Source organism: Hoplias malabaricus, chromosome 15 (assembly GCF_029633855.1).
Source record: "Hoplias malabaricus isolate fHopMal1 chromosome 15, fHopMal1.hap1, whole genome shotgun sequence".
Taxonomy (NCBI): Eukaryota; Metazoa; Chordata; class Actinopteri; order Characiformes; family Erythrinidae; genus Hoplias; species Hoplias malabaricus.
Window position 1 is genome coordinate 25,057,356 of NC_089814.1, and position 16,918 is coordinate 25,074,273.

Consider the following 16,918-nt stretch of genomic DNA (forward strand, 5'->3'; position numbering starts at 1 on the left):
CGTGACAGGCGGAGATACTGTCCACTACACTAACGAGGACGACTGCGCAGGGCCAGTGGGGCTGTGGGAGAACCACCACTACGAAAGCATGGACGACACTTTGAACGAATTCCTTTAGGCTGCACTTAGTCCTGTTTTTTTTCTTTTGATATCAGCTAAAATTGGCCAAATCCTAAGACCTTGAAAATAAAAGCCACAGAGGTCAAGACGAGGATTAAACGGCTAGAAAAGAGAAGAGACGCACCTTGTGTTTCTGCCCGGCATCGATCCGGGGAGCTTTCGCGTGTGAGGCGAACGTGATAACCACTACACTACAGAAACCAGCCGCTGAGCAAACAGACAGTCTCCCGTTCGGCTCATGGTGGACAGTCACATGGCACTTCGACATTCCGGAGAACCCAAACAGACTGGAGGGGCAGCCGCATTGCTTTTATTTGGAAAATAAAAGCCACACAAGTCAAGACGAGGATTAAACAGGTAGCAAAGAGAAGAGACGCTAATCCTGGCTTTAGTAAGCCTTGCGTTTCCGCCCGGCATCGATCCAGGGACCTTTCGTGTGTTAGGCAAACGTGATAACCACTACACTACAGAAACCAGCCGCTGGCCAAACAAACAGTCTGCCATTCGGGTCATGGTGGACAGTGACATGGCACTTCGACATTACGGAGAACGCAAACAGCCTGGAGGGGCAGCCACGGCTTAACGCGGATCATAATAGGACTTCAAGCAATGACGTTCGTGCAAACGGCCTAGGTCCAGCTTCCGCCCGCTGTGGTGTTGGTTGTATAGTGGTGAGCATAGCTGCCTTCCAAGCAGTTGACCCGGGTTCGATTCCCGGCCAACGCATTCACTTTAAAACACGTTTCTCCAACAGCTGCCACGGTTTGCGAAGCGAATTGTTTTGCAAATCTACATAGCGCAAGAAAATCACCTTTCTCCCCGTCGGGGAATCGAACCCCGGTCTTCCGCGTGACAGGCGGAGATACTGTCCACTATACTAACGAGGACGACTGCGCAGGGCCAGTGGGGCTGTGGGAGAACCACCACTACGAAAGCATGGACGACACTTTGAACGAATTCCTTTAGGCTGCACTTAGTCCTGTTTTTTTTCTTTTGATATCAGCTAAAATTGGCCAAATCCTAAGACCTTGAAAATAAAAGCCACAGAGGTCAAGACGAGGATTAAACGGCTAGCAAAGAGAAGAGACGCGCCTTGTGTTTCTGCCCGGCATCGATCCGGGGACCTTTCGCGTGTGAGGCGAACGTGATAACCACTACACTACAGAAACCAGCCGCTGAGCAAACAGACAGTCTCCCGTTCGGCTCATGGTGGACAGTCGCATGGCACTTCGACATTCCGGAGAACCCAAACAGACTGGAGGGGCAGCCGCATTGCTTTTATTTGGAAAATAAAAGCCACACAAGTCAAGACGAGGATTAAACAGGTAGCAAAGAGAAGAGACGCTAATCCTGGCTTTAGTAAGCCTTGCGTTTCCGCCCGGCATCGATCCGGGGACCTTTCGCGTGTTAGGCAAACGTGATAACCACTACACTACAGAAACCAGCCGCTGGCCAAACAGACAGTCTGCCGTTCGGGTCATGGTGGACAGTGACATGGCACTTCGATATTACGGAGAACCCAAACAGCCTGGAGGGGCAGCCACGGCTTAACGCGGATCATAATAGGACTTCAAGCAATGACGTTCGTGCAAACGGCCTAGGTCCAGCTTCAGCCCGCTGTGGCGTTGGTGGTATAGTGGTGAGCATAGCTGCCTTCCAAGCAGTTGACCCGGGTTCGATTGCCGGCCAACGCATTCACTTTAAAACACGTTTCTCCAACAGCTGCCACGGTTTGCGAAGCGAATTGTTTTGCAAATCTACATAGCGCAAGAAAATCACCTTTCTACCCGTCGGGGAATCGAACCCCGGTCATCCACGTGACAGGCGGAGATACTGTCCACTACACTAACGAGGACGACTGCGCAGGGCCAGTGGGGCTGTGGGAGAACCACCACTACGAAAGCATGGACGACACTTTGAACGAATTCCTTTAGGCTGCACTTAGTCCTGTTTTTTTTCTTTTCATATCAGCTAAAATTGGCCAAATCCTAAGACCTTGAAAATAAAAGCCACAGAGGTCAAGACGAGGATTAAACGGCTAGAAAAGAGAAGAGACGCGCCTTGTGTTTCTGCCCGGCATCGATCCGGGGACCTTTCGCGTGTGAGGCGAACGTGATAACCACTACACTACAGAAACCAGCCGCTGAGCAAACAGACAGTCTCCCGTTCGGCTCATGGTGGACAGTCACATGGCACTTCGACATTCCGGAGAACCCAAACAGACTGGAGGGGCAGCCGCATTGCTTTTATTTGGAAAATAAAAGCCACACAAGTCAAGACGAGGATTAAACAGGTAGCAAAGAGAAGAGACGCTAATCCTGGCTTTAGTAAGCCTTGCGTTTCCGCCCGGCATCGATCCAGGGACCTTTCGTGTGTTAGGCAAACGTGATAACCACTACACTACAGAAACCAGCCGCTGGCCAAACAAACAGTCTGCCATTCGGGTCATGGTGGACAGTGACATGGCACTTCGACATTACGGAGAACGCAAACAGCCTGGAGGGGCAGCCACGGCTTAACGCGGATCATAATAGGACTTCAAGCAATGACGTTCGTGCAAACGGCCTAGGTCCAGCTTCCGCCCGCTGTGGTGTTGGTTGTATAGTGGTGAGCATAGCTGCCTTCCAAGCAGTTGACCCGGGTTCGATTCCCGGCCAACGCATTCACTTTAAAACACGTTTCTCCAACAGCTGCCACGGTTTGCGAAGCGAATTGTTTTGCAAATCTACATAGCGCAAGAAAATCACCTTTCTCCCCGTCGGGGAATCGAACCCCGGTCTTCCGCGTGACAGGCGGAGATACTGTCCACTATACTAACGAGGACGACTGCGCAGGGCCAGTGGGGCTGTGGGAGAACCACCACTACGAAAGCATGGACGACACTTTGAACGAATTCCTTTAGGCTGCACTTAGTCCTGTTTTTTTTCTTTTGATATCAGCTAAAATTGGCCAAATCCTAAGACCTTGAAAATAAAAGCCACAGAGGTCAAGACGAGGATTAAACGGCTAGCAAAGAGAAGAGACGCGCCTTGTGTTTCTGCCCGGCATCGATCCGGGGACCTTTCGCGTGTGAGGCGAACGTGATAACCACTACACTACAGAAACCAGCCGCTGAGCAAACAGACAGTCTCCCGTTCGGCTCATGGTGGACAGTCGCATGGCACTTCGACATTCCGGAGAACCCAAACAGACTGGAGGGGCAGCCGCATTGCTTTTATTTGGAAAATAAAAGCCACACAAGTCAAGACGAGGATTAAACAGGTAGCAAAGAGAAGAGACGCTAATCCTGGCTTTAGTAAGCCTTGCGTTTCCGCCCGGCATCGATCCGGGGAGCTTTCGCGTGTTAGGCAAACGTGATAACCACTACACTACAGAAACCAGCCGCTGGCCAAACAGACAGTCTGCCGTTCGGGTCATGGTGGACAGTGACATGGCACTTCGACATTACGGAGAACCCAAACAGCCTGGAGGGGCAGCCACGGCTTGACGCGGATCATAATAGGACTTCAAGCAATGACGTTCGTGCAAACGGCCTAGGTCCAGCTTCCGCCCGCTGTGGCGTTGGTGGTATAGTGGTGAGCATAGCTGCCTTCCAAGCAGTTGACCCGGGTTCGATTCCCGGCCAACGCATTCACTTTAAAACACGTTTCTCCAACAGCTGCCACGGTTTGCGAAGCGAATTGTTTTGCAAATCTACATAGCGCAAGAAAATCACCTTTCTCCCCGTCGGGGAATCGAACCCCGGTCTTCCGCGTGACAGGCGGAGATACTGTCCACTATACTAACGAGGACGACTGCGCAGGGCCAGTGGGGCTGTGGGAGAACCACCACTACGAAAGCATGGACGACACTTTGAACGAATTCCTTTAGGCTGCACTTAGTCCTGTTTTTTTTCTTTTGATATCAGCTAAAATTGGCCAAATCCTAAGACCTTGAAAATAAAAGCCACAGAGGTCAAGACGAGGATTAAACGGCTAGCAAAGAGAAGAGACGCGCCTTGTGTTTCTGCCCGGCATCGATCCGGGGACCTTTCGCGTGTGAGGCGAACGTGATAACCACTACACTACAGAAACCAGCCGCTGAGCAAACAGACAGTCTCCCGTTCGGCTCATGGTGGACAGTCGCATGGCACTTCGACATTCCGGAGAACCCAAACAGACTGGAGGGGCAGCCGCATTGCTTTTATTTGGAAAATAAAAGCCACACAAGTCAAGACGAGGATTAAACAGGTAGCAAAGAGAAGAGACGCTAATCCTGGCTTTAGTAAGCCTTGCGTTTCCGCCCGGCATCGATCCGGGGAGCTTTCGCGTGTTAGGCAAACGTGATAACCACTACACTACAGAAACCAGCCGCTGGCCAAACAGACAGTCTGCCGTTCGGGTCATGGTGGACAGTGACATGGCACTTCGACATTACGGAGAACCCAAACAGCCTGGAGGGGCAGCCACGGCTTGACGCGGATCATAATAGGACTTCAAGCAATGACGTTCGTGCAAACGGCCTAGGTCCAGCTTCCGCCCGCTGTGGCGTTGGTGGTATAGTGGTGAGCATAGCTGCCTTCCAAGCAGTTGACCCGGGTTCGATTCCCGGCCAACGCATTCACTTTAAAACACGTTTCTCCAACAGCTGCCACGGTTTGCGAAGCGAATTGTTTTGCAAATCTACATAGCGCAAGAAAATCACCTTTCTCCCCGTCGGGGAATCGAACCCCGGTCTTCCGCGTGACAGGCGGAGATACTGTCCACTATACTAACGAGGACGACTGCGCAGGGCCAGTGGGGCTGTGGGAGAACCACCACTACGAAAGCATGGACGACACTTTGAACGAATTCCTTTAGGCTGCACTTAGTCCTGTTTTTTTTCTTTTGATATCAGCTAAAATTGGCCAAATCCTAAGACCTTGAAAATAAAAGCCACAGAGGTCAAGACGAGGATTAAACGGCTAGCAAAGAGAAGAGACGCGCCTTGTGTTTCTGCCCGGCATCGATCCGGGGACCTTTCGCGTGTGAGGCGAACGTGATAACCACTACACTACAGAAACCAGCCGCTGAGCAAACAGACAGTCTCCCGTTCGGCTCATGGTGGACAGTCGCATGGCACTTCGACATTCCGGAGAACCCAAACAGACTGGAGGGGCAGCCGCATTGCTTTTATTTGGAAAATAAAAGCCACACAAGTCAAGACGAGGATTAAACAGGTAGCAAAGAGAAGAGATGCTAATCCTGGCTTTAGTAAGCCTTGCGTTTCCGCCCGGCATCGATCCGGGGAGCTTTCGCGTGTTAGGCAAACGTGATAACCACTACACTACAGAAACCAGCCGCTGGCCAAACAGACAGTCTGCCGTTCGGGTCATGGTGGACAGTGACATGGCACTTCGACATTACGGAGAACCCAAACAGCCTGGAGGGGCAGCCACGGCTTGACGCGGATCATAATAGGACTTCAAGCAATGACGTTCGTGCAAACGGCCTAGGTCCAGCTTCCGCCCGCTGTGGCGTTGGTGGTATAGTGGTGAGCATAGCTGCCTTCCAAGCAGTTGACCCGGGTTCGATTCCCGGCCAACGCATTCACTTTAAAACACGTTTCTCCAACAGCTGCCACGGTTTGCGAAGCGAATTGTTTTGCAAATCTACATAGCGCAAGAAAATCACCTTTCTCCCCGTCGGGGAATCGAACCCCGGTCTTCCGCGTGACAGGCGGAGATACTGTCCACTATACTAACGAGGATGACTGCGCAGGGCCAGTGGGGCTGTGGGAGAACCACCACTACGAAAGCATGGACGACACTTTGAACGAATTCCTTTAGGCTGCACTTAGTCCTGTTTTTTTTCTTTTGATATCAGCTAAAATTGGCCAAATCCTAAGACCTTGAAAATAAAAGCCACAGAGGTCAAGACGAGGATTAAACGGCTAGCAAAGAGAAGAGACGCGCCTTGTGTTTCTGCCCGGCATCGATCCGGGGACCTTTCGCGTGTGAGGCGAACGTGATAACCACTACACTACAGAAACCAGCCGCTGAGCAAACAGACAGTCTCCCGTTCGGCTCATGGTGGACAGTCACATGGCACTTCGACATTCCGGAGAACCCAAACAGACTGGAGGGGCAGCCGCATTGCTTTTATTTGGAAAATAAAAGCCACACAAGTCAAGACGAGGATTAAACAGGTAGCAAAGAGAAGAGACGCTAATCCTGGCTTTAGTAAGCCTTGCGTTTCCGCCCGGCATCGATCCGGGGAGCTTTCGCGTGTTAGGCAAACGTGATAACCACTACACTACAGAAACCAGCCGCTGGCCAAACAGACAGTCTGCCGTTCGGGTCATGGTGGACAGTGACATGGCACTTCGACATTACGGAGAACCCAAACAGCCTGGAGGGGCAGCCACGGCTTGACGCGGATCATAATAGGACTTCAAGCAATGACGTTCGTGCAAACGGCCTAGGTCCAGCTTCCGCCTGCTGTGGCGTTGGTGGTATAGTGGTGAGCATAGCTGCCTTCCAAGCAGTTGACCCGGGTTTGATTCCCGGCCAACGCATTCACTTTAAAACACGTTTCTCCAACAGCTGCCACGGTTTGCGAAGCGAATTGTTTTGCAAATCTACATAGCGCAAGAAAATCACCTTTCTCCCCGTCGGGGAATCGAACCCCGGTCTTCCGCGTGACAGGCGGAGATACTGTCCACTATACTAACGAGGATGACTGCGCAGGGCCAGTGGGGCTGTGGGAGAACCACCACTACGAAAGCATGGACGACACTTTGAACGAATTCCTTTAGGCTGCACTTAGTCCTGTTTTTTTTCTTTTGATATCAGCTAAAATTGGCCAAATCCTAAGACCTTGAAAATAAAAGCCACAGAGGTCAAGACGAGGATTAAACGGCTAGCAAAGAGAAGAGACGCGCCTTGTGTTTCTGCCCGGCATCGATCCGGGGACCTTTCGCGTGTGAGGCGAACGTGATAACCACTACACTACAGAAACCAGCCGCTGAGCAAACAGACAGTCTCCCGTTCGGCTCATGGTGGACAGTCACATGGCACTTCGACATTCCGGAGAACCCAAACAGACTGGAGGGGCAGCCGCATTGCTTTTATTTGGAAAATAAAAGCCACACAAGTCAAGACGAGGATTAAACAGGTAGCAAAGAGAAGAGACGCTAATCCTGGCTTTAGTAAGCCTTGCGTTTCCGCCCGGCATCGATCCGGGGAGCTTTCGTGTGTTAGGCAAACGTGATAACCACTACACTACAGAAACCAGCCGCTGGCCAAACAGACAGTCTGCCGTTCGGGTCATGGTGGACAGTGACATGGCACTTCGACATTACGGAGAACCCAAACAGCCTGGAGGGGCAGCCACGGCTTGACGCGGATCATAATAGGACTTCAAGCAATGACGTTCGTGCAAACGGTCTAGGTCCAGCTTCCGCCCGCTGTGGCGTTGGTGGTATAGTGGTGAGCATAGCTGCCTTCCAAGCAGTTGACCCGGGTTCGATTCCCGGCCAACGCATTCACTTTAAAACACGTTTCTCCAACAGCTGCCATGGTTTGCGAAGCGAATTGTTTTGCAAATCTACATAGCGCAAGAAAATCACCTTTCTCCCCGTCGGGGAATCGAACCCCGGTCTTCCGCGTGACAGGCGGAGATACTGTCCACTATACTAACGAGGATGACTGTGCAGGGCCAGTGGGGCTGTGGGAGAACCACCACTACGAAAGCATGGACGACACTTTGAACGAATTCCTTTAGGCTGCACTTAGTCCTGTTTTTTTTCTTTTGATATCAGTTAAAATTGGCCAAATCCTAAGACCTTGAAAATAAAAGCCACAGAGGTCAAGACGAGGATTAAACGGCTAGCAAAGAGAAGAGACGCGCCTTGTGTTTCTGCCCGGCATCGATCCGGGGACCTTTCGCGTGTGAGGCGAACGTGATAACCACTACACTACAGAAACCAGCCGCTGAGCAAACAGACAGTCTCCCGTTCGGCTCATGGTGGACAGTCACATGGCACTTCGACATTCCGGAGAACCCAAACAGACTGGAGGGGCAGCCGCATTGCTTTTATTTGGAAAATAAAAGCCACACAAGTCAAGACGAGGATTAAACAGGTAGCAAAGAGAAGAGACGCTAATCCTGGCTTTAGTAAGCCTTGCGTTTCCGCCCGGCATCGATCCGGGGAGCTTTCGCGTGTTAGGCAAACGTGATAACCACTACACTACAGAAACCAGCCGCTGGCCAAACAGACAGTCTGCCGTTCGGGTCATGGTGGACAGTGACATGGCACTTCGACATTACGGAGAACCCAAACAGCCTGGAGGGGCAGCCACGGCTTGACGCGGATCATAATAGGACTTCAAGCAATGACGTTCGTGCAAACGGCCTAGGTCCAGCTTCCGCCCGCTGTGGCGTTGGTGGTATAGTGGTGAGCATAGCTGCCTTCCAAGCAGTTGACCCGGGTTCGATTCCCGGCCAACGCATTCACTTTAAAACACGTTTCTCCAACAGCTGCCACGGTTTGCGAAGCGAATTGTTTTGCAAATCTACATAGCGCAAGAAAAACACCTTTCTCCCCGTCGGGGAATCGAACCCCGGTCTTCCGCGTGACAGGCGGAGATACTGTCCACTATACTAACGAGGATGACTGCGCAGGGCCAGTGGGGCTGTGGGAGAACCACCACTACGAAAGCATGGACGACACTTTGAACGAATTCCTTTAGGCTGCACTTAGTCCTGTTTTTTTTCTTTTGATATCAGCTAAAATTGGCCAAATCCTAAGACCTTGAAAATAAAAGCCACAGAGGTCAAGACGAGGATTAAACGGCTAGCAAAGAGAAGAGACGCGCCTTGTGTTTCTGCCCGGCATCGATCCGGGGACCTTTCGCGTGTGAGGCGAACGTGATAACCACTACACTACAGAAACCAGCCGCTGAGCAAACAGACAGTCTCCCGTTCGGCTCATGGTGGACAGTCACATGGCACTTCGACATTCCGGAGAACCCAAACAGACTGGAGGGGCAGCCGCATTGCTTTTATTTGGAAAATAAAAGCCACACAAGTCAAGACGAGGATTAAACAGGTAGCAAAGAGAAGAGACGCTAATCCTGGCTTTAGTAAGCCTTGCGTTTCCGCCCGGCATCGATCCGGGGAGCTTTCGCGTGTTAGGCAAACGTGATAACCACTACACTACAGAAACCAGCCGCTGGCCAAACAGACAGTCTGCCGTTCGGGTCATGGTGGACAGTGACATGGCACTTCGACATTACGGAGAACCCAAACAGCCTGGAGGGGCAGCCACGGCTTGACGCGGATCATAATAGGACTTCAAGCAATGACGTTCGTGCAAACGGCCTAGGTCCAGCTTCCGCCCGCTGTGGCGTTGGTGGTATAGTGGTGAGCATAGCTGCCTTCCAAGCAGTTGACCTGGGTTCGATTCCCGGCCAAGGCATTCACTTTAAAACACGTTTCTCCAACAGCTGCCACGGTTTGCGAAGCGAATTGTTTTGCAAATCTACATAGCGCAAGAAAATCACCTTTCTCCCCGTCGGGGAATCGAACCCCGGTCTTCCGCGTGACAGGCGGAGATACTGTCCACTATACTAACGAGGACGACTGCGCAGGGCCAGTGGGGCTGTGGGAGAACCACCACTACGAAAGCATGGACGACACTTTGAACGAATTCCTTTAGGCTGCACTTAGTCCTGTTTTTTTTCTTCTGATATCAGCTAAAATTGGCCAAATCCTAAGACCTTGAAAATAAAAGCCACAGAGGTCAAGACGAGGATTAAACGGCTAGCAAAGAGAAGAGACGCGCCTTGTGTTTCTGCCCGGCATCGATCCGGGGACCTTTCGCGTGTGAGGCGAACGTGATAACCACTACACTACAGAAACCAGCCGCTGAGCAAACAGACAGTCTCCCGTTCGGCTCATGGTGGACAGTCACATGGCACTTCGACATTCCGGAGAACCCAAACAGACTGGAGGGGCAGCCGCATTGCTTTTATTTGGAAAATAAAAGCCACACAAGTCAAGACGAGGATTAAACAGGTAGCAAAGAGAAGAGACGCTAATCCTGGCTTTAGTAAGCCTTGCGTTTCCGCCCGGCATCGATCCGGGGAGCTTTCGCGTGTTAGGCAAACGTGATAACCACTACACTACAGAAACCAGCCGCTGGCCAAACAGACAGTCTGCCGTTCGGGTCATGGTGGACAGTGACATGGCACTTCGACATTACGGAGAACCCAAACAGCCTGGAGGGGCAGCCACGGCTTGACGCGGATCATAATAGGACTTCAAGCAATGACGTTCGTGCAAACGGCCTAGGTCCAGCTTCCGCTCGCTGTGGCGTTGGTGGTATAGTGGTGAGCATAGCTGCCTTCCAAGCAGTTGACCCGGGTTCGATTCCCGGCCAACGCATTCACTTTAAAACACGTTTCTCCAACAGCTGCCACGGTTTGCGAAGCGAATTGTTTTGCAAATCTACATAGCGCAAGAAAATCACCTTTCTCCCTGTCGGGGAATCGAACCCCGGTCTTCCGCGTGACAGGCGGAGATACTGTCCACTATACTAACGAGGACGACTGCGCAGGGCCAGTGGGGCTGTGGGAGAACCACCACTACGAAAGCATGGACGACACTTTGAACGAATTCCTTTAGGCTGCACTTAGTCCTGTTTTTTTTCTTTTGATATCAGCTAAAATTGGCCAAATCCTAAGACCTTGAAAATAAAAGCCACAGAGGTCAAGACGAGGATTAAACGGCTAGCAAAGAGAAGAGACGCGCCTTGTGTTTCTGCCCGGCATCGATCCGGGGACCTTTCGCGTGTGAGGCGAACGTGATAACCACTACACTACAGAAACCAGCCGCTGAGCAAACAGACAGTCTCCCGTTCGGCTCATGGTGGACAGTCACATGGCACTTCGACATTCCGGAGAACCCAAACAGACTGGAGGGGCAGCCGCATTGCTTTTATTTGGAAAATAAAAGCCACACAAGTCAAGACGAGGATTAAACAGGTAGCAAAGAGAAGAGACGCTAATCCTGGCTTTAGTAAGCCTTGCGTTTCCGCCCGGCATCGATCCGGGGAGCTTTCGCGTGTTAGGCAAACGTGATAACCACTACACTACAGAAACCAGCCGCTGGCCAAACAGACAGTCTGCCGTTCGGGTCATGGTGGACAGTGACATGGCACTTCGACATTACGGAGAACCCAAACAGCCTGGAGGGGCAGCCACGGCTTGACGCGGATCATAATAGGACTTCAAGCAATGACGTTCGTGCAAACGGCCTAGGTCCAGCTTCCGCCCGCTGTGGCGTTGGTGGTATAGTGGTGAGCATAGCTGCCTTCCAAGCAGTTGACCCGGGTTCGATTCCCGGCCAACGCATTCACTTTAAAACACGTTTCTCCAACAGCTGCCACGGTTTGCGAAGCGAATTGTTTTGCAAATCTACATAGCGCAAGAAAATCACCTTTCTCCCCGTCGGGGAATCGAACCCCGGTCTTCCGCGTGACAGGCGGAGATACTGTCCACTATACTAACGAGGACGACTGCGCAGGGCCAGTGGGGCTGTGGGAGAACCACCACTACGAAAGCATGGACGACACTTTGAACGAATTCCTTTAGGTTGCACTTAGTCCTGTTTTTTTTCTTTTGATATCAGCTAAAATTGGCCAAATCCTAAGACCTTGAAAATAAAAGCCACAGAGGTCAAGACGAGGATTAAACGGCTAGCAAAGAGAAGAGACGCGCCTTGTGTTTCTGCCCGGCATCGATCCGGGGACCTTTCGCGTGTGAGGCGAACGTGATAACCACTACACTACAGAAACCAGCCGCTGAGCAAACAGACAGTCTCCCGTTCGGCTCATGGTGGACAGTCACATGGCACTTCGACATTCCGGAGAACCCAAACAGACTGGAGGGGCAGCCGCATTGCTTTTATTTGGAAAATAAAAGCCACACAAGTCAAGACGAGGATTAAACAGGTAGCAAAGAGAAGAGACGCTAATCCTGGCTTTAGTAAACCTTGCGTTTCCGCCCGGCATCGATCCGGGGAGCTTTCGCGTGTTAGGCAAACGTGATAACCACTACACTACAGAAACCAGCCGCTGGCCAAACAGACAGTCTGCCGTTCGGGTCATGGTGGACAGTGACATGGCACTTCGACATTACGGAGAACCCAAACAGCCTGGAGGGGCAGCCACGGCTTGACGCGGATCATAATAGGACTTCAAGCAATGACGTTCGTGCAAATGGCCTAGGTCCAGCTTCCACCCGCTGTGGCGTTGGTGGTATAGTGGTGAGCATAGCTGCCTTCCAAGCAGTTGACCCGGGTTCGATTCCCGGCCAACGCATTCACTTTAAAACACGTTTCTCCAACAGCTGCCACGGTTTGCGAAGCGAATTGTTTTGCAAATCTACATAGCGCAAGAAAATCACCTTTCTCCCCGTCGGGGAATCGAACCCCGGTCTTCCGCGTGACAGGCAGAGATACTGTCCACTATACTAACGAGGATGACTGCGCAGGGCCAGTGGGGCTGTGGGAGAACCACCACTACGAAAGCATGGACGACACTTTGAACGAATTCCTTTAGGCTGCACTTAGTCCTGTTTTTTTTCTTTTGATATCAGCTAAAATTGGCCAAATCCTAAGACCTTGAAAATAAAAGCCACAGAGGTCAAGACGAGGATTAAACGGCTAGCAAAGAGAAGAGACGAGCCTTGTGTTTCTGCCCGGCATCGATCCGGGGACCTTTCGCGTGTGAGGCGAACGTGATAACCACTACACTACAGAAACCAGCCGCTGAGCAAACAGACAGTCTCCCGTTCGGCTCATGGTGGACAGTCACATGGCACTTCGACATTCCGGAGAACCCAAACAGACTGGAGGGGCAGCCGCATTGCTTTTATTTGGAAAATAAAAGCCACACAAGTCAAGACGAGGATTAAACAGGTAGCAAAGAGAAGAGACGCTAATCCTGGCTTTAGTAAGCCTTGCGTTTCCGCCCGGCATCGATCCGGGGAGCTTTCGCGTGTTAGGCAAACGTGATAACCACTACACTACAGAAACCAGCCGCTGGCCAAACAGACAGTCTGCCGTTCGGGTCATGGTGGACAGTGACATGGCACTTCGACATTACGGAGAACCCAAACAGCCTGGAGGGGCAGCCACGGCTTGACGCGGATCATAATAGGACTTCAAGCAATGACGTTCGTGCAAACGGCCTAGGTCCAGCTTCCGCCCGCTGTGGCGTTGGTGGTATAGTGGTGAGCATAGCTGCCTTCCAAGCAGTTGACCCGGGTTCGATTCCCGGCCAACGCATTCACTTTAAAACACGTTTCTCCAACAGCTGCCACGGTTTGCGAAGCGAATTGTTTTGCAAATCTACATAGCGCAAGAAAATCACCTTTCTCCCCGTCGGGGAATCGAACCCCGGTCTTCCGCGTGACAGGCGGAGATACTGTCCACTATACTAACGAGGATGACTGCGCAGGGCCAGTGGGGCTGTGGGAGAACCACCACTACGAAAGCATGGACGACACTTTGAACGAATTCCTTTAGGCTGCACTTAGTCCTGTTTTTTTTCTTTTGATATCAGCTAAAATTGGCCAAATCCTAAGACCTTGAAAATAAAAGCCACAGAGGTCAAGACGAGGATTAAACGGCTAGCAAAGAGAAGAGACGCGCCTTGTGTTTCTGCCCGGCATCGATCCGGGGACCTTTCGCGTGTGAGGCGAACGTGATAACCACTACACTACAGAAACCAGCCGCTGAGCAAACAGACAGTCTCCCGTTCGGCTCATGGTGGACAGTCACATGGCACTTCGACATTCCGGAGAACCCAAACAGACTGGAGGGGCAGCCGCATTGCTTTTATTTGGAAAATAAAAGCCACACAAGTCAAGACGAGGATTAAACAGGTAGCAAAGAGAAGAGACGCTAATCCTGGCTTTAGTAAGCCTTGCGTTTCCGCCCGGCATCGATCCGGGGAGCTTTCGTGTGTTAGGCAAACGTGATAACCACTACACTACAGAAACCAGCCGCTGGCCAAACAGACAGTCTGCCGTTCGGGTCATGGTGGACAGTGACATGGCACTTCGACATTACGGAGAACCCAAACAGCCTGGAGGGGCAGCCACGGCTTGACGCGGATCATAATAGGACTTCAAGCAATGACGTTCGTGCAAACGGTCTAGGTCCAGCTTCCGCCCGCTGTGGCGTTGGTGGTATAGTGGTGAGCATAGCTGCCTTCCAAGCAGTTGACCCGGGTTCGATTCCCGGCCAACGCATTCACTTTAAAACACGTTTCTCCAACAGCTGCCACGGTTTTCGAAGCGAATTGTTTTGCAAATCTACATAGCGCAAGAAAATCACCTTTCTCCCCGTCGGGGAATCGAACCCCGGTCTTCCGCGTGACAGGCGGAGATACTGTCCACTATACTAACGAGGACGACTGCGCAGGGCCAGTGGGGCTGTGGGAGAACCACCACTACGAAAGCATGGACGACACTTTGAACGAATTCCTTTAGGCTGCACTTAGTCCTGTTTTTTTTCTTCTGATATCAGCTAAAATTGGCCAAATCCTAAGACCTTGAAAATAAAAGCCACAGAGGTCAAGACGAGGATTAAACGGCTAGCAAAGAGAAGAGACGCGCCTTGTGTTTCTGCCCGGCATCGATCCGGGGACCTTTCGCGTGTGAGGCGAACGTGATAACCACTACACTACAGAAACCAGCCGCTGAGCAAACAGACAGTCTCCCGTTCGGCTCATGGTGGACAGTCACATGGCACTTCGACATTCCGGAGAACCCAAACAGACTGGAGGGGCAGCCGCATTGCTTTTATTTGGAAAATAAAAGCCACACAAGTCAAGACGAGGATTAAACAGGTAGCAAAGAGAAGAGACGCTAATCCTGGCTTTAGTAAGCCTTGCGTTTCCGCCCGGCATCGATCCGGGGAGCTTTCGCGTGTTAGGCAAACGTGATAACCACTACACTACAGAAACCAGCCGCTGGCCAAACAGACAGTCTGCCGTTCGGGTCATGGTGGACAGTGACATGGCACTTCGACATTCCGGAGAACCCAAACAGCCTGGAGGGGCAGCCACGGCTTGACGCGGATCATAATAGGACTTCAAGCAATGACGTTCGTGCAAATGGCCTAGGTCCAGCTTCCACCCGCTGTGGCGTTGGTGGTATAGTGGTGAGCATAGCTGCCTTCCAAGCAGTTGACCCGGGTTCGATTCCCGGCCAACGCATTCACTTTAAAACACGTTTCTCCAACAGCTGCCACGGTTTGCGAAGCGAATTGTTTTGCAAATCTACATAGCGCAAGAAAATCACCTTTCTCCCCGTCGGGGAATCGAACCCCGGTCTTCCGCGTGACAGGCAGAGATACTGTCCACTATACTAACGAGGATGACTGCGCAGGGCCAGTGGGGCTGTGGGAGAACCACCACTACGAAAGCATGGACGACACTTTGAACGAATTCCTTTAGGCTGCACTTAGTCCTGTTTTTTTTCTTTTGATATCAGCTAAAATTGGCCAAATCCTAAGACCTTGAAAATAAAAGCCACAGAGGTCAAGACGAGGATTAAACGGCTAGCAAAGAGAAGAGACGTGCCTTGTGTTTCTGCCCGGCATCGATCCGGGGACCTTTCGCGTGTGAGGCGAACGTGATAACCACTACACTACAGAAACCAGCCGCTGAGCAAACAGACAGTCTCCCGTTCGGCTCATGGTGGACAGTCACATGGCACTTCGACATTCCGGAGAACCCAAACAGACTGGAGGGGCAGCCGCATTGCTTTTATTTGGAAAATAAAAGCCACACAAGTCAAGACGAGGATTAAACAGGTAGCAAAGAGAAGAGACGCTAATCCTGGCTTTAGTAAGCCTTGCGTTTCCGCCCGGCATCGATCCGGGGAGCTTTCGCGTGTTAGGCAAACGTGATAACCACTACACTACAGAAACCAGCCGCTGGCCAAACAGACAGTCTGCCGTTCGGGTCATGGTGGACAGTGACATGGCACTTCGACATTACGGAGAACCCAAACAGCCTGGAGGGGCAGCCACGGCTTGACGCGGATCATAATAGGACTTCAAGCAATGACGTTCGTGCAAACGGCCTAGGTCCAGCTTCTGCCCGCTGTGGCGTTGGTGGTATAGTGGTGAGCATAGCTGCCTTCCAAGCAGTTGACCCGGGTTCGATTCCCGGCCAACGCATTCACTTTAAAACACGTTTCTCCAACAGCTGCCACGGTTTGCGAAGCGAATTGTTTTGCAAATCTACATAGCGCAAGAAAATCACCTTTCTCCCCGTCGGGGAATCGAACCCCGGTCTTCCGCGTGACAGGCGGAGATACTGTCCACTATACTAACGAGGATGACTGCGCAGGGCCAGTGGGGCTGTGGGAGAACCACCACTACGAAAGCATGGACGACACTTTGAACGAATTCCTTTAGGCTGCACTTAGTCCTGTTTTTTTTCTTTTGATATCAGCTAAAATTGGCCAAATCCTAAGACCTTGAAAATAAAAGCCACAGAGGTCAAGACGAGGATTAAACGGCTAGCAAAGAGAAGAGACGCGCCTTGTGTTTCTGCCCGGCATCGATCCGGGGACCTTTCGCGTGTGAGGCGAACGTGATAACCACTACACTACAGAAACCAGCCGCTGAGCAAACAGACAGTCTCCCGTTCGGCTCATGGTGGACAGTCACATGGCACTTCGACATTCCGGAGAACCCAAACAGACTGGAGGGGCAGCCGCATTGCTTTTATTTGGAAAATAAAAGCCACACAAGTCAAG

The 16,918-nt window shown here is 51.6% G+C and overlaps 43 non-coding genes across 43 annotated transcripts; 13 read left to right on the plus strand and 30 right to left on the minus strand.

The window, feature by feature from the left end:
- Positions 1 to 935: 935 nt before the first annotated feature.
- Positions 936 to 1,007, minus strand: trnad-guc (transfer RNA aspartic acid (anticodon GUC)). Its single transcript has one exon. It is a non-coding gene; the product is annotated as a tRNA-Asp (tRNA).
- A 209-nt stretch (positions 1,008 to 1,216) lies between these two features.
- trnav-cac (transfer RNA valine (anticodon CAC)) lies at positions 1,217 to 1,289 on the minus strand. The gene has a single exon. It is a non-coding gene; the product is annotated as a tRNA-Val (tRNA).
- An 895-nt stretch (positions 1,290 to 2,184) lies between these two features.
- On the minus strand, positions 2,185 to 2,257 carry trnav-cac (transfer RNA valine (anticodon CAC)). Its single transcript has one exon. It is a non-coding gene; the product is annotated as a tRNA-Val (tRNA).
- Positions 2,258 to 2,871: 614 nt separating this feature from the next.
- Positions 2,872 to 2,943, minus strand: trnad-guc (transfer RNA aspartic acid (anticodon GUC)). Its single transcript has one exon. It is a non-coding gene; the product is annotated as a tRNA-Asp (tRNA).
- Positions 2,944 to 3,152: 209 nt separating this feature from the next.
- On the minus strand, positions 3,153 to 3,225 carry trnav-cac (transfer RNA valine (anticodon CAC)). The gene has a single exon. It is a non-coding gene; the product is annotated as a tRNA-Val (tRNA).
- Positions 3,226 to 3,678: 453 nt separating this feature from the next.
- Positions 3,679 to 3,750, plus strand: trnag-ucc (transfer RNA glycine (anticodon UCC)). The gene has a single exon. It is a non-coding gene; the product is annotated as a tRNA-Gly (tRNA).
- Positions 3,751 to 3,839: 89 nt separating this feature from the next.
- On the minus strand, positions 3,840 to 3,911 carry trnad-guc (transfer RNA aspartic acid (anticodon GUC)). Its single transcript has one exon. It is a non-coding gene; the product is annotated as a tRNA-Asp (tRNA).
- A 209-nt stretch (positions 3,912 to 4,120) lies between these two features.
- On the minus strand, positions 4,121 to 4,193 carry trnav-cac (transfer RNA valine (anticodon CAC)). Its single transcript has one exon. It is a non-coding gene; the product is annotated as a tRNA-Val (tRNA).
- A 453-nt stretch (positions 4,194 to 4,646) lies between these two features.
- trnag-ucc (transfer RNA glycine (anticodon UCC)) lies at positions 4,647 to 4,718 on the plus strand. Its single transcript has one exon. It is a non-coding gene; the product is annotated as a tRNA-Gly (tRNA).
- An 89-nt stretch (positions 4,719 to 4,807) lies between these two features.
- On the minus strand, positions 4,808 to 4,879 carry trnad-guc (transfer RNA aspartic acid (anticodon GUC)). The gene has a single exon. It is a non-coding gene; the product is annotated as a tRNA-Asp (tRNA).
- A 209-nt stretch (positions 4,880 to 5,088) lies between these two features.
- trnav-cac (transfer RNA valine (anticodon CAC)) lies at positions 5,089 to 5,161 on the minus strand. The gene has a single exon. It is a non-coding gene; the product is annotated as a tRNA-Val (tRNA).
- Positions 5,162 to 5,614: 453 nt separating this feature from the next.
- On the plus strand, positions 5,615 to 5,686 carry trnag-ucc (transfer RNA glycine (anticodon UCC)). The gene has a single exon. It is a non-coding gene; the product is annotated as a tRNA-Gly (tRNA).
- An 89-nt stretch (positions 5,687 to 5,775) lies between these two features.
- trnad-guc (transfer RNA aspartic acid (anticodon GUC)) lies at positions 5,776 to 5,847 on the minus strand. Its single transcript has one exon. It is a non-coding gene; the product is annotated as a tRNA-Asp (tRNA).
- Positions 5,848 to 6,056: 209 nt separating this feature from the next.
- trnav-cac (transfer RNA valine (anticodon CAC)) lies at positions 6,057 to 6,129 on the minus strand. Its single transcript has one exon. It is a non-coding gene; the product is annotated as a tRNA-Val (tRNA).
- A 453-nt stretch (positions 6,130 to 6,582) lies between these two features.
- On the plus strand, positions 6,583 to 6,654 carry trnag-ucc (transfer RNA glycine (anticodon UCC)). The gene has a single exon. It is a non-coding gene; the product is annotated as a tRNA-Gly (tRNA).
- An 89-nt stretch (positions 6,655 to 6,743) lies between these two features.
- Positions 6,744 to 6,815, minus strand: trnad-guc (transfer RNA aspartic acid (anticodon GUC)). The gene has a single exon. It is a non-coding gene; the product is annotated as a tRNA-Asp (tRNA).
- Positions 6,816 to 7,024: 209 nt separating this feature from the next.
- Positions 7,025 to 7,097, minus strand: trnav-cac (transfer RNA valine (anticodon CAC)). The gene has a single exon. It is a non-coding gene; the product is annotated as a tRNA-Val (tRNA).
- A 453-nt stretch (positions 7,098 to 7,550) lies between these two features.
- Positions 7,551 to 7,622, plus strand: trnag-ucc (transfer RNA glycine (anticodon UCC)). Its single transcript has one exon. It is a non-coding gene; the product is annotated as a tRNA-Gly (tRNA).
- Positions 7,623 to 7,711: 89 nt separating this feature from the next.
- Positions 7,712 to 7,783, minus strand: trnad-guc (transfer RNA aspartic acid (anticodon GUC)). The gene has a single exon. It is a non-coding gene; the product is annotated as a tRNA-Asp (tRNA).
- A 209-nt stretch (positions 7,784 to 7,992) lies between these two features.
- trnav-cac (transfer RNA valine (anticodon CAC)) lies at positions 7,993 to 8,065 on the minus strand. Its single transcript has one exon. It is a non-coding gene; the product is annotated as a tRNA-Val (tRNA).
- Positions 8,066 to 8,518: 453 nt separating this feature from the next.
- trnag-ucc (transfer RNA glycine (anticodon UCC)) lies at positions 8,519 to 8,590 on the plus strand. Its single transcript has one exon. It is a non-coding gene; the product is annotated as a tRNA-Gly (tRNA).
- An 89-nt stretch (positions 8,591 to 8,679) lies between these two features.
- On the minus strand, positions 8,680 to 8,751 carry trnad-guc (transfer RNA aspartic acid (anticodon GUC)). The gene has a single exon. It is a non-coding gene; the product is annotated as a tRNA-Asp (tRNA).
- A 209-nt stretch (positions 8,752 to 8,960) lies between these two features.
- trnav-cac (transfer RNA valine (anticodon CAC)) lies at positions 8,961 to 9,033 on the minus strand. The gene has a single exon. It is a non-coding gene; the product is annotated as a tRNA-Val (tRNA).
- Positions 9,034 to 9,647: 614 nt separating this feature from the next.
- Positions 9,648 to 9,719, minus strand: trnad-guc (transfer RNA aspartic acid (anticodon GUC)). The gene has a single exon. It is a non-coding gene; the product is annotated as a tRNA-Asp (tRNA).
- Positions 9,720 to 9,928: 209 nt separating this feature from the next.
- trnav-cac (transfer RNA valine (anticodon CAC)) lies at positions 9,929 to 10,001 on the minus strand. The gene has a single exon. It is a non-coding gene; the product is annotated as a tRNA-Val (tRNA).
- A 453-nt stretch (positions 10,002 to 10,454) lies between these two features.
- trnag-ucc (transfer RNA glycine (anticodon UCC)) lies at positions 10,455 to 10,526 on the plus strand. The gene has a single exon. It is a non-coding gene; the product is annotated as a tRNA-Gly (tRNA).
- A 370-nt stretch (positions 10,527 to 10,896) lies between these two features.
- On the minus strand, positions 10,897 to 10,969 carry trnav-cac (transfer RNA valine (anticodon CAC)). The gene has a single exon. It is a non-coding gene; the product is annotated as a tRNA-Val (tRNA).
- A 453-nt stretch (positions 10,970 to 11,422) lies between these two features.
- trnag-ucc (transfer RNA glycine (anticodon UCC)) lies at positions 11,423 to 11,494 on the plus strand. Its single transcript has one exon. It is a non-coding gene; the product is annotated as a tRNA-Gly (tRNA).
- An 89-nt stretch (positions 11,495 to 11,583) lies between these two features.
- Positions 11,584 to 11,655, minus strand: trnad-guc (transfer RNA aspartic acid (anticodon GUC)). The gene has a single exon. It is a non-coding gene; the product is annotated as a tRNA-Asp (tRNA).
- A 209-nt stretch (positions 11,656 to 11,864) lies between these two features.
- On the minus strand, positions 11,865 to 11,937 carry trnav-cac (transfer RNA valine (anticodon CAC)). The gene has a single exon. It is a non-coding gene; the product is annotated as a tRNA-Val (tRNA).
- A 453-nt stretch (positions 11,938 to 12,390) lies between these two features.
- On the plus strand, positions 12,391 to 12,462 carry trnag-ucc (transfer RNA glycine (anticodon UCC)). The gene has a single exon. It is a non-coding gene; the product is annotated as a tRNA-Gly (tRNA).
- Positions 12,463 to 12,832: 370 nt separating this feature from the next.
- trnav-cac (transfer RNA valine (anticodon CAC)) lies at positions 12,833 to 12,905 on the minus strand. The gene has a single exon. It is a non-coding gene; the product is annotated as a tRNA-Val (tRNA).
- Positions 12,906 to 13,358: 453 nt separating this feature from the next.
- On the plus strand, positions 13,359 to 13,430 carry trnag-ucc (transfer RNA glycine (anticodon UCC)). The gene has a single exon. It is a non-coding gene; the product is annotated as a tRNA-Gly (tRNA).
- Positions 13,431 to 13,519: 89 nt separating this feature from the next.
- Positions 13,520 to 13,591, minus strand: trnad-guc (transfer RNA aspartic acid (anticodon GUC)). The gene has a single exon. It is a non-coding gene; the product is annotated as a tRNA-Asp (tRNA).
- Positions 13,592 to 13,800: 209 nt separating this feature from the next.
- trnav-cac (transfer RNA valine (anticodon CAC)) lies at positions 13,801 to 13,873 on the minus strand. Its single transcript has one exon. It is a non-coding gene; the product is annotated as a tRNA-Val (tRNA).
- Positions 13,874 to 14,326: 453 nt separating this feature from the next.
- On the plus strand, positions 14,327 to 14,398 carry trnag-ucc (transfer RNA glycine (anticodon UCC)). Its single transcript has one exon. It is a non-coding gene; the product is annotated as a tRNA-Gly (tRNA).
- An 89-nt stretch (positions 14,399 to 14,487) lies between these two features.
- trnad-guc (transfer RNA aspartic acid (anticodon GUC)) lies at positions 14,488 to 14,559 on the minus strand. Its single transcript has one exon. It is a non-coding gene; the product is annotated as a tRNA-Asp (tRNA).
- A 209-nt stretch (positions 14,560 to 14,768) lies between these two features.
- Positions 14,769 to 14,841, minus strand: trnav-cac (transfer RNA valine (anticodon CAC)). The gene has a single exon. It is a non-coding gene; the product is annotated as a tRNA-Val (tRNA).
- A 453-nt stretch (positions 14,842 to 15,294) lies between these two features.
- On the plus strand, positions 15,295 to 15,366 carry trnag-ucc (transfer RNA glycine (anticodon UCC)). The gene has a single exon. It is a non-coding gene; the product is annotated as a tRNA-Gly (tRNA).
- A 370-nt stretch (positions 15,367 to 15,736) lies between these two features.
- On the minus strand, positions 15,737 to 15,809 carry trnav-cac (transfer RNA valine (anticodon CAC)). Its single transcript has one exon. It is a non-coding gene; the product is annotated as a tRNA-Val (tRNA).
- Positions 15,810 to 16,262: 453 nt separating this feature from the next.
- On the plus strand, positions 16,263 to 16,334 carry trnag-ucc (transfer RNA glycine (anticodon UCC)). The gene has a single exon. It is a non-coding gene; the product is annotated as a tRNA-Gly (tRNA).
- An 89-nt stretch (positions 16,335 to 16,423) lies between these two features.
- Positions 16,424 to 16,495, minus strand: trnad-guc (transfer RNA aspartic acid (anticodon GUC)). The gene has a single exon. It is a non-coding gene; the product is annotated as a tRNA-Asp (tRNA).
- Positions 16,496 to 16,704: 209 nt separating this feature from the next.
- On the minus strand, positions 16,705 to 16,777 carry trnav-cac (transfer RNA valine (anticodon CAC)). Its single transcript has one exon. It is a non-coding gene; the product is annotated as a tRNA-Val (tRNA).
- Positions 16,778 to 16,918: the final 141 nt, after the last annotated feature.